Source organism: Pinus tabuliformis, chromosome 1_2 (assembly GCF_031772625.1).
Source record: "Pinus tabuliformis cultivar Carrire ecotype Pingquan chromosome 1_2, CPIR1, whole genome shotgun sequence".
Taxonomy (NCBI): Eukaryota; Viridiplantae; Streptophyta; class Pinopsida; order Pinales; family Pinaceae; genus Pinus; species Pinus tabuliformis.
The window spans coordinates 80,735,058-80,751,881 of record NC_142298.1 but is presented as its reverse complement, the minus strand read 5'-3'; the positions used below and the strand labels follow the sequence as shown (position 1 = coordinate 80,751,881).

The following is a 16,824-nucleotide window of genomic DNA, read 5'->3' as shown; positions in this document are numbered from 1 at the left end:
GGTTGTAGAATGTTCCTTTTGGTGAAATAAATATTACATGATAATTGATCTTAATAACAATTTTTTTTAAAAGACACCTAAAATTCAATTACCTTGAAAAACATGAAAAAGTAGTGAAACATGTGATGGTTGAAAGCCCCCTCTTAGTCTACACTGCACTAGAGATAATTCTACTTCTCAATTTCCATGTCATATGTTAGTTGATGGATTGTTTCCTCCTCCTTGAGATTTTCTTGTTGAAATTTGATTGATATCCTTTTTCTTGAGGGTATGGAATGGGAGTTTTTTCCAAGTTTTATAACCATGTTTCTTAACACATCGCACTCTGCTTCTGGGACACCAATTTTCCACCTTTGTTCGATAGGGAGATTCATGATTGTTGTGTTCTACGTAGTGAAATAGTGTTCCTTCTCATGAACCTTTGGGAGGCCACAAAGAATATATATTATTATTTCATTGGATTGAATGCATCATGGAAACTTCATAATGCTCTCTGAATCTCCTAAATGTCCTTGTAGTTTATTGTTTCTAAAAAAAAATAGAGGGTAGTTGAGCTAAATTATATCCAAACTAAATAGAGTTATTTCTAGCACACAAGGGAATTTTGTGTTATACAAAATCCTACCAGCAATATTACTAGGGCATTATACCTCCAAAACTTTATGAAGCCCAAATTAATATTATGATCACATCTCGTCCAAATTAAATCCAAAGAAGCACACCTAATGCATTTCAAGACCAAAACACCAAGGGATTTTTTTTTAATGTAACCTGAGTGGGTGCCACAAAAGAGAAGAGGAACAAGGAGGAGCTGCATAAAACCCAAGACCCAACAAAACTTTCCAAAAATCAAACTACATAAATTATCTAGAAACCAACACACTTTGGAAATTAACCACTCGCAAAAATAATCCTAATTGGATTATTAACTTATTTGTCATCTATCTTGATGCTTTAAGAGTTGAAAAAGTGGAGGAATTAGTGCACAATACCATTTTACTAGCGGTCCCAGTTTGGAAATTTCAAGTAAAAAAGTTTAGGAGCCATTTTGAATCCCTAAATGAAAAAAAAAAATTGGCCTTGACATAGATTCCATAATTTTCACATTGATACCTTTCCAGCAATGAAAAAAGTTTCCTCAATCGAAGCTCATATGAGAAATTTATGCCTCCCAGAAATTGACCTATTGAAATTAACCACCATAATTGGAGAGGATGTCAGATCCACGGGGCCTTCACTCACTGAACCTCTGACATAGCACGTGCGTTCGTGGCCTACTAAACAATACCCTTCATTTTACTACATATTGGAAAATACCTTTAAAAATCACATTATTTAACCCCCTACCAATATAAATCCAATACACCTTCCCAATTTATAAAACCCCTATTTTCACTAGATATTGTATGTATCCATTTTTTTATTCACATTTTTTATGCCCTTTTATTTTTATATCCCTGGTATAATAACATGATGCCTCTCTTATGACCCCACATGCATTCTACAATGCACCTTTATTATTTTGATATACATCGTAATTGCATATTAGTTGCACCTTTCTTCTTTTGGTAGACATTGTAAATGCATATTAGTTCTCCCACAGTGCAATTACTTAACCCACACTCAAGCACATCTCGCTAAATGCCCGAGAGGATGTGTACCCTATTGATCCACCATACCTGAGAGAGGAGAAGGCCCCCTAGTTTCCAACATACCCGAGAGAAAGAAGAGAAGTCTGCACCACCAGAACAGAGGGAAGTCCACACCGCCAAACCATGAGAGAAGGAACCATCACAACTTGACACATCCACCCAACATGCATGGTACGGTACTACAACATGATATGGCACCGAATGATACACACTGTGAGGGTTAGGCACACTTCCTGCTCATTGATAATACTTGTCGCTTTGCCGAAGGGAAGTTCAAGCTTAGAATGAAAGTAAGGTTATTATTCTTTCTTTGAGGAACAAGAAGTGGTAATGAAAGGCCTTTCCTTAAGGTCAAGCTCTTCTTTTAGTTTGAGGGAAAGTGTAACCTCAAGCTCAAAGTCAAGCTCATGGTCAAGGTAAAGCTCTTCTTTTAGGGACAGAGAGGTAACATAAGGTAGTTAGCCCTTATGGGAGATTAGGTTTCAAGGGGCAGTGAACAAGCTAGATTGATTCTACTGAACGACCCATCCAAGCAATCTAGCCATCGCCATAGCCATATCACCATCGTTGATCCTACAAGGTGCTTGCTATGTCCTATTGATTAGTGCTGGGCTTGTTTTTCTTGTTGTAATGCTCTCTGCGGGTCTTTTCTATTCCCCTTCCCTTCTTCATTGAGCTCTATCGTTGTTTTGTCGTTTGACAAGAACCCCATATTTTTTGTTTTCCATTGGTTGTTTCATAGTTGGAAGGTATCATGGGGGTGGATAATCTCTGAGAGATAACAGAAAGAATGAACACAACACCATAGTGAATAAATACATTCAATCTTTGTAAAGGAAGAGTACTATTCAATGGAAATTGGGGAGGGAGGGCAAACCAACTTGATAGGATGGAATTTCTTTGATTCTAATAGGATGGACTTTTTTTGATTTCGATAGGATGGACCTTCTTTGCTTCCAGATATAGAAGCATTGTTTTCCCTCCCACATGGAGAAACATTGTTGGCTAAGACACACAAAGATCAACCATGTTTTAGGAAGATTGATTATGTTCATGTATATAAAATAACATATAAATTGATCTATATGATGATGAAAAATCAATTGATGAATCTTTGTGAATAGGTTTGCACCAAATAAGGTGTTCAAGCACAAGTCTAGACCCTCTAGATGCCACCTAGATGTAAGACAACTATCTACAACCAAGGTTGGGGCCCCAAATCTCAAATCAAGGGTGCAATCCCAACCTAGACATGCTTAGAAGAAGAGGATGGAAAAGTACCAACACATGCGCTCTTAAGGGAATAACACGAAAGCATGAAATCACTTTTTGATTCACCGTCATCTCACTAATGAGATATGGAATATCACTCATAGACTATGTAAAATGCAACAATGGATTGGAGATAACACAGAGGCATTAAATGAATGGACTACAACTAGAACATAAGACAAAATTTTGGTTGTAGAGGTGATCTGCTCCATTTGGCTAGCTCAAAACAATGGTGTATTCCAAAATAAACCTCCAAATGTCTACAATGTTTTCTACATGTTGAAGGCAATCATTACCTTATCATACACCTCACTAAAGACAAGGCTTCCTTGCACTCTCATACCTTTGAAATACAATTCTAAATGTCACAACCAAGCCAGACCCCACATTGGTGTATGAGATTCCTTACTTGTGGGAAAAGGGACCCACCTCCGCACAGTGATTTGACTGCTAAGTCAATGAAGGCATACATACTCTACCCCCTCTGGTTTTGAACCTGTGACCTCTTAGGAGGAAACACATGCTCTTAACCATTAGGCCCACTCAATCTAGATATAGTGGATTTCTCCTTAAGGTCTCTTTTACATAATGAGTTATTACATTGGAACTAACATCATATAGGAAATAGAAACGAGTCTAGAAACAATATTAAGAACTAATATCACTTCCTTGAAATAGGAATGACCCTGACATTTCTATAATTAGAGAATCTCTTGAAAATATAAGCTAAATATTATTAAAGTAATGCCTTGAACACCAATAACCAAGAGCCTTATCGTCCTATAACAAAGCAACCTATGCAAGATCAAATTTAAGGCTTAAAATTTCAAAGAAACATAAGGCATACAATTTTGTGCCATCAAGAAAAAAGTAAATCCACACTTCCCCTAAACTCTACAAGGACACTGGTTCTTGCCACTAATACAGTGAAGCCCTTTCTATTTTCCATGACTAGAGATTATAAAGAGAGGAGATACAATTCACATAAGTACCAAAATGTTGATAAGTAGCTATAAAAACTACAATAGCCCATAAACATTATTAACAAAATTATATACAAAAATAATACCACTAACTAAAGAAGTATCGTTCCCTTCCTTTCCCACCTCAATTCCTACAGGTTATCACATTTACTTCTATAGAATGTTATCCTTACTCCGTCACAAAAAAATTTCATGGTCTACATAAGGTACATCTATTTGAATACATGAAGAACACAAAGAAAGGCTTGTGGAAGATAAATCTGACACTTCAAATCAACAAATCATGCACCACTAAATCAAAATCATTCAAGGTTAAACACAAAAAAATAGCTTTAGGACCCACTCCAATAGTAAAATAGATATCAAAAATGTGGGAATTGTTTATTTTTATTTTTTAAGATGCTTTAAGGGTTCCCAATAAAATGCCTATAAATCAGCTATCTCATTAAAACAAAGAACATGATCCAACAACTTGAAACTGATACTAAAACAAATATAATGAAGCCTGTCTTTGTAGAATAAGAAAGACAAATGAACCATAATCAAGAAGGTATTAGCAACACATAATTCCCAGAAAGACTCACCCCAAATAGATTTTGTATCGATGTTACATTTGAGATTTGCTCCTGAATCCTGCTCTATTTAGGTCTCAAGCTTCATGAGATGCAACAAGATAGAGACCTCGTCTAGGTTAAAAAGCTAAAATCAACAAAATCTTGAACAAGAAAATTAGAATATTGGGGGTACAACCAAACACCTCTAGGCTTTCAAAGCTACAGATATAATGGACTCTGAGAAATAACATTTTGCATCTCCTTGCTTCAGAGAATGTATAACAGGCAATAAGAACTATAAAGCATCTAAACCTAACCATTTTCCATACTACTGATAAATTGAATATATTGAGAACTAAATATAGCTACATAACAATTCATGGATAATTTGTTACATCATAAAGAAAATACTATTAAAATCATATGCAAGAAGATAAAAATTGTAGTGAACATTTATAAAAGGAACCAGATAAGTTAAATTTATAAAAAGTAAATTGATAAGAAATGCAAGTCAAAGAACCAAAACCATGGAAACTAATATGTGACTATGCAACTGTAACAAGAGTTGCTACAAAAGCCAGGTTCCATTTTTGCTATGATATGTAGGATAGTAGTAATATATCATTGCAATATTAAAGAAACACTCCTAGAGTTTTCCTCCTCTCTTCAAACTCTAAACCTGGGGCAAAACTCCCAATGAATAATATGTAAATTAAGAAGCTAACCTCCAACAATGCACAAATTTAAACCATAGAAGTTCAGATGGATGCATTAAGTGGGGGCTCAGGGGTCTATTTTACTGCAGTGTGGTTGGAAAGTGATCCAATCTCGTCTACCATTTTTCCTGCTTGACCTTCAAGTATTTTTTCCCTTGGGTCATGCATTTCCTTCACTGGCTCTGCATGTTTGACTAGGGCAAAGTTCTTAAGTGTACTTGTACCATCAAAACCATTCTCCTTTGTTACATCAATTGAATCTTGCTTGGGTTCTTGAGGCTCTCCCTTACTGTCCAAATCCCTATGCTTTTCTTCATTCTCTGGCACTGAATCTTTCTTTATGTCACCTTCTGCCCCTTGTGGTGCCATCTCTTCTGCCTTCTCATCCATTTTATTTATTTCTTCAATTTTGGACCCATGTATTTTTTCTTTGTTTTCTATTTCCCTTTTGTCATCACTCTCTTCTTCTGCTTCCTTATTTTTATCAAGATCATCTTTTCCCTTCCCTTCTTCTTCCTTTTTGTGATCAACGTCTTCCCCTGTTTTAGCCATATCTTCCCCGTGATGGGTATCATGCATTTCCTCTTCCTTACTAGCTTCTATTTATGATTCTTGTTTCTCTACATCTTCTGAATCTCCTTTTGATTTTTTGGATCTCTTTGGTTTTTTTTTTCGATTCACTTTCTGGTGTTTTGACTGGCGATTCCTTTACTTTTTCACTTATCCTTGAACATCTCCTTGTTGGTGTTACCTCACCTATGGTAGAAAGAACATGTCAAATTATATTTCTTAAAAGATACATGCCAGTATCCTCACAAAAAGGGTATGGATTTCAAATGGAAAAAAAAAACAAAGACATGTAAGAACACAAGTTCAGATCAGGAAAAACAAATAAAATAACAAACTTTACATGTGCTCCGAACATAGTTCAGATCAGGAAAAACCAATAAAATAACAAACTTTACCTGTGCTCCAATCAAATTCAAAGATAGAAGGCCCTCCTGGATTTTCCTTCAAGTACTGCTCTATTGCCTTTTTTGTCTTGAATTCTTCACCTGTTGGGGTGATAAAAACAACTTCATATTTTTTGGGTGTCCCACCCTTCTTTGGAATAAGTTGGAAAAAGAATTTCCATAATTTCAGCATAGTACAAGATATACCATTTAATCTCTACAATCAATTTAGAAATTCAGAAGAGCAACTCATATATGAATCCAAAACCTGTACTGTGCACACTGCATCTACATTATAAAAATTCTTAAACAACTGAGCAATAAATAATCTTTAGGACATGGATTTATTTGACAGCTAGTTAGGGCTTAATCTTTTAAATTTTCCACTCAAAATTTCGATTTGCATTGTGACAGGAAGGCAATAGCTTCCTTTGGGAATGACACAAAAGAAAATTTAAGTATTTGAGTTGGCAAAGCTTAGGGCTGAAAGCTTAACACCATGTTCAAGCACCTGCGTTCTCATTGTAACTTGAGAGGCCCACACTAACACCTTATCTATTCATTGTTTTCTCTGGCACTCCTAAAGTCTAAAATTGATTTGGTGAAACATGGGGCTCAAAACCTCACTTCATGCTTATTAAGCACCCAGTCCCTATTTATTAGGCACCCACATTCTCCTCTATGTTTGCACCTGCATTTCCAACTTATCTCATTTATGTGAACACTCTTGACAATGCCACCAATCATTGTACAAGAGAAATGTGTAGGGTTAGCAAGAATACTCATCATGGATGGATATGACTGACACGTAAGGAAAGGAGATAAGTAGAAGAATATACTCCACTGAGAAAAAAATCAATTTATATGGCAGAATAAACAATTAACAATTGCATTCTATAGTTTTCTTTAGAGAAAGAGCCGTAGGTATGTGGCTCCATGCATGGAGAATAGGAGGTCTGTCTAGGCAGTGTATCACTTAATTTTGGGTATAGATTTCCTGTTGAATATAGCGGATGTCAGATGAATACATGTTGGATGTTTTTCTATGCTATTTGGTGAGGTTTATCTTTGTTACATGCTGCAGGAATAGAGCTTCTACAGTAGCTTGTTTCTAAGACTATTCGGTGGGTATGAAGGCATGTATAAGTCCTCTCTAGGATGCATATGCCTAGGCTAGAGTGCAAATAGGTCAGAATTATTCCATGTAGTTTGGGACTGTTTCAAGATTCGTTGAGGAGGAGCTACCAAGCTCTAAATCAGTGATTGGGTGTCTTCTATGGATAATCACAGTAATTGAGGGAGAGGAGAATGACGACTGAAGCTGACATCCCTAACCAGTGACTAGGATTACCATCAACACTTAAAGCTAAATGTTTTTGTGCCCTAACCAGTATCCAAAATTGTAGTATAGAAATCTCCAGCATATAGGAGGATATACTTAAATATTGAAATCTTCTATGATACTTGGAGATAGGGCTGAACCTTTGTAGATGTTTGATTGAAGTATTACAACCCTCATTTTAGAGGACTATATCATTCTTAAAAGAACAATTTCTCTTTGAGATTCTCAGATCCCTAGAACGTTTCAGATGACAGCTATGGTTTCACATCCATCTCATCCCTTTTTGGTTCATTGCATATCACTGAGCATTTAAAGCTGAGTTGTTAAAGGGTATATTGAAGACAACCCAATTTGAGCATGAGTACTGGATCTTTGCTGAGAGTTTGTTGACAATTTTGAATATAAGGATCAACCTTGATTATCCTATGCGGCATACTTTCTGGGAAATTTTTCAGATCAAGGAGAAATATTAGATAATCAATTATTGTATTGCTCTAACTTTTGCAATAGCTTTTTTTTGGGATATATGTATATATATGTTATCGAAATAATCCATCAGGTCTGTGAATTCATTATGGGAGATGTATTGATCACTTGATATCTCAAGGAAATACATCATTTCTTCTTAATACCAACTCTAAGGTTCTGAGTGACCTTGCTCTAAACTTGATTTAAGAATCTTGATCTCTAATGATGATGTAATCATAGCAATGTTTGATTGATGCTCTGATTGAAGGTATCTCGTCTCATTGAAATCAACAATTAACTTCCCCACAATAATTCTGGGCTATGCTTAAAAGCCTGACCTATTAAGTTTTCTTGTTGGTAAGTAAGGCAACCATATTTTGTGCTAAGAGGTTTAGATTTGAAGATTGAAGTCGAAGCAAATAGAAATGTAAGGAATTCTATTACATCTCATATTCGATACCTTGACAACCTTATCCTATCTCTGACCTTGCTATCAATTTATAGTATCATTTTCTTCAAAGTCAAATGCCTTATTATATTGTGAAATGTGGCTCTTGGTTTTCAAATCTACTTGACCTTCTCTCTCTTGAATTATTGAAATCATTCAAAGCTAACAATGGAACATCTCCAAGAGCAAAGGTATCAGCTTGATGGAAAGTCATTTTCAAATCATATAAGTGACAACTGAATTAGGATAGTTTTATGAAGATATGTCTAAGATTCAGGTTGAAAATTGATTGCTTGTAGAAGTTGTCATGGAATCATTAATAAGTAGAAAAGGGTTTTTCTCTTGTTGTTAGGTTGTATCACTAATACACATCATCAGCTGAATGTTGCGGTGAACCTATTAGAGACTGAAACATTCAGATCAAGGACACAACTTGTTTTTGCTGATGAATATGTATAAGGAAATGTTGAGATTAGTTTACTGCTAGACATGTATTACTATTATCTTTGGAATAAAACTAAGAAGCCTTGTTAACAAAACAATGATCTTATGGACCATATTGGTATATTGAGTAATGATGGGGTCGTCCTGGAAGTATGAAGATATGTGGCTATCAATGATAGTATCATGTGCAGTAAAGATACAATATCAGTGGAAATGTCTATGAATGACATCCATGTACATGCAGGACAACATCATTTATGCTTTATTTTTAGCCCACCATTTTGTATGATATCGCTACAAGTCTAGTAGCGGTGGTGATATGTTGTAGGCCCTATATGTTGATGCCTGTGTTACATGATTGTTTACAATCAAGTTGTAAACCAGTCAAATGCATCTTTTGAAGCTTTTATTCTTGAAGAACGGCTAGGAAAAGAATGGCCTTTGTTGAAATCATCTCAAGAAATATGTCTTCTCCTGATTAAAGAAGAACCTTGTCGATTATTCAAAAAGTTCCTCTTTGGTCTGGAGCTTCCTTGAAGCCCATACGAGAAGCTCAGGAAATTAAACATAGTAAGGCTCTACTATAAAATATTTGGATTAATAGCAGGTTGAAGACAGACCTATGAATACAATTTGATTATGAGGGAGCTATGATTCAAATATTGATGACATTTGTCCTACAGATGATAACCCTCTCATTTATCAAAGTAAGAGGAATATTTTTCTTGAGGGGTCAAGATGAAGGGCTCTAAGATTAAAAGGTAAGAAGATGGAGATGTTGTTAATTTAGACATAGTCATCTTATGAGGCCTGATATTGTTTAAATGAAGTGTATTCTTCCAAGACAAGATGTTGTTACTTTGAATAGAACAAAAACACTTTGCAAGGCTCCCATGAAAAAAGGGATGTACCTCTGTATACCAATAGAAATGGTAAATGTATTGAACATATTCAACTACATCAAGTTGATTTTCATTATCTTCTTCCTCAATGTTGGGAAAGTCCCCTTCCTCTTCCATGGTATCCCGCTCAATGGCTCCAGATGCAAGTTGTTTAATAGAAACCATTGGATGGAAATTGGAGCTATGGATTAGATAAACCCTTCACTTGCTTTTGCAAAAGAACAGAGTAAAACCCTATGAATAAAAAGCACCATCTACACATGTTAAAATAAGAGAAGTGTACCAAATGCTCCTAACCTCACTTCTGGCAGTCAGTGTTGATGTAAAGTCTTGTGGAAGCCTTGTCTTCCTTTTTTACGCATCAGCCATTGACATTCTTCTTGAGACACCTTTAGCTATAGGTGGGCAGAACCTAGAGTCACTATCAAATGGTTTAGTAGCAGATTTGAGGAAGTTATCAATCTTGAGTTTGTGAAGCTCATGATTCAAAACTTCTCTTCATACTTATTATGCACTCACTCAATTGTTATTAGGCACCAACATTCTCCTTTAAGTCTACACCAGCAACTTATGACACTTATATGCACACTGTTGTTGATGTCAATGATCATGGTACAAGAGAAGCTTGCAGGGTTAACAAAAATATTCACAATGGATGGATATTTAAACAAACAAAAAAAAATTGTTTTGTTATTCAGTTTTTTAATATAAAAAAAGTACATGGCAATCTGATATAATCTGAGATTATTCTCCTTTTACATGAGACTGTCAGAGAGAATACAGTTCCAGAGAGGACTGGAATTGGTGGAGGAAATGCATATTTTAACTAATATGGATTTCAAACTTACTAATTTCTGATTTTAAAACAGAGAAGAGAAAATGCTGATTTTCTAGAGAATTTACTATGACACATGATTCTTGTGCTCCACAACTAACTTTGAGAAAGATCTGAAAGAAGTATAAGTCTCCAATCTGAATAAATTAATGGTTTTTCCTGAGAAGATTTAAAATCTATAGGCTGAGAAAAAAATTTCCTTACAAGGACTGGAGCTAAATCTGAAAGGTTCTTGTAGCTGAAGGTTAAACTGAAAGATCTTCTAGCTTATGGGCACCCAGTGTGTGCTTTGAATTGTGTTTCCAAACCTGTCTTCAAAGTAGATGAAACCCGACTAGAAATTGACTACCATGATGGTGGAATTTTTCCAAAAGGTTTCTACCAAATTGCTTAATAGATTCCTCTTTAAAAATATTTTCTTTCTTTGGCAAATGTAGCCTTCCTTCCAACAAGAATTTTTGTATTGTGTCATGTAAAATCCACCAATGTACTTTTGTCAATTATATTTTGAGATACATATTTCTATATTCGATAGAAGTAGGTTGATAAATGGATAATACCACTACCTAGACAAGGAGGAGGCCTTGAAATGCACAGGTTATAGAGCATATCAGTTTAAAAAACAACATCAAAATTTGACAAAGTTTCGATGGTGAATTTGTAAAAAAGGGTTTTCATTTCCATTGGGATTGAGGAGAGTTGAGATTGTGTGCTTTGGTTTATTTATGTTAGAGACCATGCCTCTGCTTTGTGGTCCCTAGACCATTTTATCCTCTCCAAATGATGGTTTATTTTCAGGAATAATGATGCAATAAGAGAAGGAAGATCTAGCTAACATTACTTTCTTTTATCTCAACACATTGCAGATCATAGGGACCCTGTGGATGCATATGGAGGTACAAAGAAGGTTGTGTGAACCACGATGGGTAAGGGCTATCCTTTCCTGGCTTCCTTTCATTGTACATGGCTCTGTTATGCTATAGAGAATCCTGAACCTAAAATGTCACATTGATTGTATGCCTCTCTTTTGAGCTGTCACGTAGCTTTCTATATTTCTTTGCACCATCATCCTTCTCTCACACACATTTCCTCACTGCTTCTACACTAAGTTGGCCTCAACACTGGATACTGAAAGTGAATTTACTTAAAAATGACTCCCTAAAGACCAACATGAAACCCAGGTTCTCCAGAAACAGAGGGAAAGCTTCCAACGAAAAATATTTGGGGCATCTGGTAGTTATGCTATGCCATGGGAGAATTGATCAATGCACAACCAAGCTCTTGGGTTGAAGTCTAGCCATAAAATTTGTTGTAGATCTCTCATTGGCCATGATGGAAAAGGGTTGAACCACGTGGCACAAGGAAATCCTTAGCAAATACCTTTTTTAGGCTACACAAATCTGGTTTTCGAATGTGAGTAGTTAATTCGAGAGTGAAATATCAAGAAAAGGGATGTCAATTTCTATCAAAGCCACACCCTGTTGCACTACATCTCATCCAACAATCCATTTTGACTGAAAGAATACCTTGAACCATGTAGTCCTCAACAATGTGTGGAATTGCTAAGGACACACAAACTACTATAAACTAGTGTTGATGCTTCTCTACCAGTCTATCATCTAGGCACTAATCTATGTTCATGTTTGTGACTAGTCATTATTTTCATATTTTTAAAGTCTCTGTTTTTTAAAGGATTTTGGATGGAGTCCCCAACATTTCCATGAAATTTTCTAAAATTTGGGGTTGGGGCAAGTCTCGACACATACCCTGGACGTGGTTCCCTGTTTCTGCATCCCCACTATCCAGAAACTTGGTGGAACATTGTGTGTTGTTAGTGAACAAAATGGTCAAAATTAATCATCCACAAGTCTTAGTGATTTTTAATGAGTATTAATAACCCCCTGCACCTATCCACTTTAACAAATGCACCAACAACAACCACACACAAAAATTATTCTCACAAAATATGTGAAATGAATCCTATAAACATTGGTTTTAATTTTGAAGTGTACTCAATTTCAATGCTAAAAACCATCTTGATTGTTTCTGGGGTCATGACTCTATGAATATTTTTGCAAAAGACTGCAAACCAAGATCTGCTATTGTTTCCACTCAACTTCAGGTTGGTAATCGTATATCTGTAAAGTTTTGGTAGTTTAAAAATTTTGTTGAAGCATCCTCTAAACTTTAAAGCAATAAAACACAACCAAAGTGAAGGAAAAAAAACCTATGGAAAAATCTATGTAATTAGTGTAGAAAACATGCTCTAACAGCCATAGAAAAAGGTCTTTTCCAGACAACAAAACATCATGGAATAAACAAACCTAATATTCCCTTGATTTGGTTCTCTTATGGACACCAAAATACGATCACAACATTATGACCCACAGAGGAAAAACCAATAGTGAACAACGACAGAAAATAGGCTCTTACAGCCATAGAAAAAGGTCTTTTCCAGACAAGAAAACATCATGGAATAAACAACCCTAATATTCCCTTGATTTGGTTCTCTTATGGACACCAAAATATGATCACAGCATTATGATCCACAGAAGAAAAACTAACAGTGAACAAGGGAAGAAAACAAGCTCTAACAGCCATAGAAAAAGGTATTTTCTAGACAACAAAACATCATGGAATAAACAACCCTAGTATTCCCTTGATTTGGTTCTCTTATGGACACCAAAATATGATCGCAACATTATGACCCACAGAAGAAAAACTAACAATGAACAAGGGCAGAAAACAAGCTCTAACAACCATAGGAAAGGGTCTGTTCCAGACAACAAAACATCATGGAATAAACAACCCTAATATTCCCTTGATTTGGTTCTCTAATGAACACCAAAATATGATCACAACATTATGACCCACAAAAGAAAATATAGCAGTGAACAAGGGCAGAAAACAGGCTCTAACAGCCATAGAAAAAGGTCTTTTCTAGACAACAAAACATCATGGAATAAACAACCCTAATATTCCCTTGATTTGGTTCTCTTATGGACACCAAAATATGATCACAACATTATGACCCACAGAAGAAAAACTAACAGTGAACAAGGTAGAAAATGTTCACACCCACTTTGCTACCTTGTTGAGGTCACAAATAGGAAGAGGGGATTGCATGGAAGCAAAACACTGACACAGAACCCCACAACAAACAAAAATAGAGAAAAAAACAACATTAAAATAGTGCACAACATAGAGAAAATGCCCAAGCATGAGTGCACTACACATGAGATGCACAATTGCACATAAAAAGAAAGATATGCCAACCACAAAAGAATGTTGAAGATGTACTGTTTGTAGGCTTAAAACACTTATGTTAGAGAGGATTGGTTCAATAATCGAAAGATAATTTACAAATGAGGTTTGAGTAGTGTATTCAATAATTTATACACAACTCAAGTTGGGTGTCCTCCCAAGAGGGGTTATGAGCAAACATAAGTAGGGTGCACTCCCCAAGAGGGTTATTGAGCCTACATATCAAAGTTGACTAGGTTTTCTTGAACCATAACCTAATAATACAACAAATAATCACATTAATGATAAATAAGAGTTAGTCCTAGGAAAATGTGGGGATTAAACTATTCTCAACAATGATTCACCAACAGTTGTAAGATTATCTGAAACATCCACGAAGCAAACATCTAAACATAAAATAACCATTTGACCAAAAGAAACAGCAGTTGTAAGGTTATCAGAAACATCTATGAAACAAACATCGAAATATAAAATACCAGTTGACCAAAAACAAATCTTCCATTTGCATGAAACTGGGGGAACATACACTAAACTATGTTGTAACATTTGAAAGCCTGTTGTTCGTCACCTTGTGGTCTAATGGTTGAGACAAAGCATTGCCATCAAACAACCTAGGTTCAAACCCCAATAGACATAGGGTAGTAGAATATGTGCTTTAACCAAGTTCAATGGCCTCCAACATTGAAGTTCATAGATCCCTGCATGTTAAAAAAAGTGTGTACCCATACCAACAAAGCATTTGAAATAATGTTCACATGCCTCATATTTATAAAAGGATGCCATATTTTACTAGATTGGAATATGTATTTTGAATTTCAATTGAGTACATATGTCCCTTTAACTTTGTAGCATTATGAATATTACAGTTTATTAGCACTCAACTTTAACTTAACATATTAAAAAAGTACAACTTGCCAATACTTAACATGGTTGCATAATGTTGGGACCATGGGGCAATCCTATCAGGCTTCAAAACATAACATATCTAATTTTATATTTGTATAAATTCACCTATTGCAACTGAATGACACCAATAGGCAATTTACACATAAGCTTGAGTCCTCCAGTCTAATTGTTAACGACATCAAAATATTACAGCTCTCTAGTACATTAATTAGCTGTATAACTCTGGGCCTACAAAGACAATTCCATCTCTCTTGTTTAAAAAAGGATGTCATATTGTACTAGGTTTGGACATCTATTCTAAATTTTCATATATATTAGAAAATCCTTCAAATAAATAATGCATTGGATCCCTAAGCCATTTAGAAAGGAGATGATGTCCATGTGCTTCATGATATGTCCTCAGGAAGTTTACATCTGAATTTTAAAATGAGTCTACAGCTAGATATATATTTTCTCAAAATTTTGCACCTAAAATTTAACTCTATAATATTTCATAAAACTTATATAAGGTGTGCATCTAAAACTCAATCCAAAATCAGCTCGCAGCAGAAATTTCTAGAGATGGTATGACATTTCTGTGCTTTGGCCTGCATTGTATATAAGTTCCTAGTCCAAAATCCAAAATTCACAAATTCCCACCCGCACCTACTCAAAAATAATTAAATGAAAATAGTCCAAATGAAATATATGACTTTGTTGCTAATAAAAGTACATCCCTCCAGAGAGTGAGATTGCATAATCATTCTATAGGTGGAGAGTAAAACCTAGATTACATTCATCGACATATAGTTATTCTGGGAAAAGTGAGAAATGTAAATCAGACCACCAGGCACAAAAGATGACAGAAAAAAAGACTTATGGTCCACTAGTGACCAAAGACAGGTCAGAGACTAAACTGTAAAAGACTTCACTCATGCAGTAATGAAAGCCCCTATAAAGAAAGACAAAAATAGCAAGTGCAATCAAAACACAAAAAGTTCAAATCAGTTGAAGAGTCTCTCACCATTATATGGACCAGATGAGGAGCCTGAATAATCAATCATTATGAAATCATCAATAATGTGTCTGATAATCTCTTCTGGGGAATGGGCTGGACTAAAGAGTTTCTGTTGGATAGAGATTGGGAGTAGAGGGGACACCAAAGTAGCTCTACTAGTATCTAAGGAGAATGAGAATGTTAAGAGAGATCGGGTGATATAGGGCATCAACAATTCATAAAATTACAGTTATGCTTTTAAGTAGAAAAATCCAAACTAAACAAATCAGCAAACAAAACCAGCTAGGAACCAAACAGAAAAGAAACACCTACAATTTACACAATTTCAATCTGACTATAGGATTCAAAGTTTCAAACCAATATTTTAATGTAACACAAAAGAAACACCCACAATTGACACAATTACAATCTGACTATAGGGGGTCAAACCAATATTCAAATCCATAAAGCTTTAATGTGACACAACTATAATCACACTATAGGGTTCAGACCAATACTCAAATCCAGAAAGCTTGAGGTGGCACCACTACAATCAGACTATAGGGGTCAACCGGACATGCGAATCCAGAAAGTTGTAATGTGACACAATCTATCACACAAGAGAGGTAAACCATTATTCAACTCTAAAAGGCTCTAATGCACTCTAATGCTAGCTGAATTTTATCGATACAAGGCCTCGCGAAAGTTCCTGGCAATTGTGACAGAATTCCTACTCCTAGGACATATCACCCACATATCACCTAAGAAGAAGAAACTCTGCTACTTGTGGTGCTACCGAGGAAAAAAATCAACAATAAAAAATAGAAAGATACCCAGGATAATCCACAGATAATCAAGCATTCAGGCATCAAATATCAATCTTCTAAGTGTTTATGTTAAAGTCCATAAGCATTACACTTATCCTAAATAAGTCAGGCTTCACAAATGATCCATCTTCACAAGAAAAACAACCATTGAAAGGTGAAACCTTGTTTGCCTAAGATGTTGTGACAAGAGGTACTTTTAGTCAAAATCACGCTTGTAGAAAGGAGTTGTACTGGAGAAAATGAAAAATAAGAGACAATATTTCTCCATTTTCAGATCTCAAC

At 35.5% G+C, this 16,824-nt stretch overlaps 1 pseudogene; it reads right to left on the bottom strand.

Moving 5' to 3' along the window:
* Positions 1-5,219: 5,219 nt before the first annotated feature.
* LOC149204525 (uncharacterized) lies at positions 5,220-6,323 on the bottom strand (annotated as a pseudogene).
* Positions 6,324-16,824: the final 10,501 nt, after the last annotated feature.